Source organism: Arachis hypogaea, chromosome 18 (genome assembly GCF_003086295.3).
Source record: "Arachis hypogaea cultivar Tifrunner chromosome 18, arahy.Tifrunner.gnm2.J5K5, whole genome shotgun sequence".
In the NCBI taxonomy this organism is placed as follows: Eukaryota; Viridiplantae; Streptophyta; class Magnoliopsida; order Fabales; family Fabaceae; genus Arachis; species Arachis hypogaea.
In genome coordinates this window covers 63,847,485-63,850,183 of record NC_092053.1, presented here as the reverse complement: position 1 = coordinate 63,850,183, position 2,699 = coordinate 63,847,485, and positions in this window count along the sequence as shown.

Sequence of the window (2,699 nt, the reverse complement as noted above, 5' to 3'; positions counted from 1 at the left end):
GGAATCATGCATAACATTCATGTTAATCATTGCATTATGCATTTTTCATGCATATAAAAAAAAGGGTGCACGACGCGACCGCATGCCCCATGCGATCGCGTCATATTGCGAAAAACACCACCCGCGCGACCGCGTGACCCACGCGGCCGCATGATATATATATCGGCGTAAGGATCCAACGAACAGAAAGTTATGCTGGAATCGTGCGGCCCTTGTGCGTTTTGCACAAATTGGCCCACGCGATCGCATGCCCCATGCGATCGCGTCATGGTACGCGGAATCGTGACTACACTTTAATTATGTAAAGTTCATTGCTCTTTCTTTCCCTGGAAATGGCGCCAAAAACATGATGCCAAAACCACGGTTCACAACTCTGTGTAACTGACCAGCAAGTGCACTGGGTCGTCCAAGTAATACCTTACGTGAGTAAGGGTCGAATCCCACGGAGATTGTTGGTATGAAGCAAGCTATGGTCACCTTGCAAATCTCAGTTAGCCAGATATAAATTGATAATGGTGTTTTCGAATAATAATTAATAGAATAGGGATAGAAATACTTATGTAATTAATTGGTGAGAATTTCAGATAAGCGAATGGAGATGCTTTCGTTCCTCTGAACCTCTGCCTTCCTGCTATCTTTATCTAATCAGTCTTACTCCTTTCCATGGCTGGCTTTATGTGATATATCACCACTGTCAATGGCTACTTTCGGTCATCTCTCGGGAAAATGATCCAATGCCCTGTCACGGCACGGCTAATCGTCTGGAGGCATCACCCTTGTCAATGGCTTCATCTTATCCTCTCAGTGAAAATGGTCAACGCACCCTGTCATGGCACGGCTATTCATCTGTCGGTTTTCGATCATGCTGGAATAGGATTTACTATCCTTTTGCGTCTGTCACTAACGCCCCGCAATCGCGAGTTTGGAGCTCGTCACAGTCATTCATTCATTGAATCCTACTCGGAATACCACAGACAAGGTTTAGACTTTCCGGATTCTCTTGAATGCCGCCATCATTCTAGCTTACGCCACGAAGATTCTGATTAAGAGATCTAAGAGATACTCATTCAGTCGAAGGTAGAACAGAAGTGGTTGTCAGGCACGTGTTCATAGGGAATGATGATGATTGTCACGTTCATCACATTCAGATTGAAGTACGAATGAATATCTTAGAAGCGAAATAAGATGAATTGAATAGAAAACAGTAGTACTTTGCATTAATCTTTGAGGAACACCAGAGCTCCACACCTTAATCTATGGAGTGTAGAAACTCTACCGTTAAAATACATAAGTGAAAGGTCCAGGCATGGCCGAGATGGCCAGCCCCTCTAATCTAAGAACCAGGCGTCCAAAGATGTCTAATACAGTAGTAAAAGGTCCTATTTATAATAAACTAGTCACTAGGATTTACAGAAATAAGTAATTGATGCATAAATCCACTTCCGGGGCCCACTTGGTGTGTACTTGGGCTGAGCTTGAGTGCTGCACGTGTAGAGGTCCTTCTTGGAGTTGAACGCCAGTATTTGTGCCAGTTTGGGCGTTCAACTCTGGTTTTGGATCCTTTTCTGGCGCTGGACGCCAGAATTAGGCAGAGAGCTGGCGTTGAACGCCAGTTTGCGTCATCTAAACTTGGCCAAAGTATGGACTATTATCCATTGCTGGAAAGCCCTGGATGTCTACTTTCCAACGCAATTGGAAGCGCGCCATTTCGAGTTCTGTAGCTCTAGAAAGTCTACGTTGAGTGCAGGGAGGTCAGAATCCAACAGCATCAGCAGTCCTTCTTCAACCTCTGAATCTGATTTATGCTCAAGTCCCTCAATTTCAGCCAGAAAATACCTGAAATCATAGAAAAACACACAAACTCATAGTAAAGTCCAGAAATGTGAATTTAACATAAAAACTAATGAAAACATCCCTAAAAGTAACTAGATTCTACTAAAAACATACTAAAAATAATGCCAAAAAGCGTATAAATTATCCGCTCATCACAACACAAAACTTAAATTGTTGCTTGTCCCCAAGCAAATAAAAATCAAATAGGATAAAAAGAAGAGAATATACTATAAATTCCAAACTATCAATGAAACATAGCTTCAATCATATGAGCGGGACTTATAGCTTTTTGCCTCTTGAATAGTTTTGGCATCTCACTTTATCCATTGAGGTTCAGAATGATTGGCATCTATAGGAACTCAGAGTTTAGATAGTGTTATTGATTCTCCTAGTTCAGTATGATGATTCTTGAACACAGCTATTTTATGAGTCTTGGCTGTGGCCCTAAGCACTTTGTTTTCCAGTATTACCATCGGATACATAAATGCCACAGACACATAATTGGGTGAACCTTTTCAGATTGTGACTCAGCTTTGCTAAAGTCCCCAATTAGATGTGTCCAGGGTTCTTAAGCACACTCTTTTTTTGTTTTGGACCTTGACTTTAACCGCTCAGTCTCAAGTTTTCACTTGACACCTTCACGCCACAAGCACATGGTTAGGGACAGCTTAGTTTAGCCGCTTAGACCAGGATTTTATTCCTTTAGGCCCTCCTATCCACTGATGCTCAAAGCCTTGGGATCCTTTTTATTTGCACTTGCCTTTTGGTTTTAAGGGTTATTGGCTTTTTGCTCTTGCCTCTTGGTTTTAAGAGCTTTTGGCTTTTTCTGCTTGCTTTTTCTTTTCTTTCTATATTTTTTTTTTCAC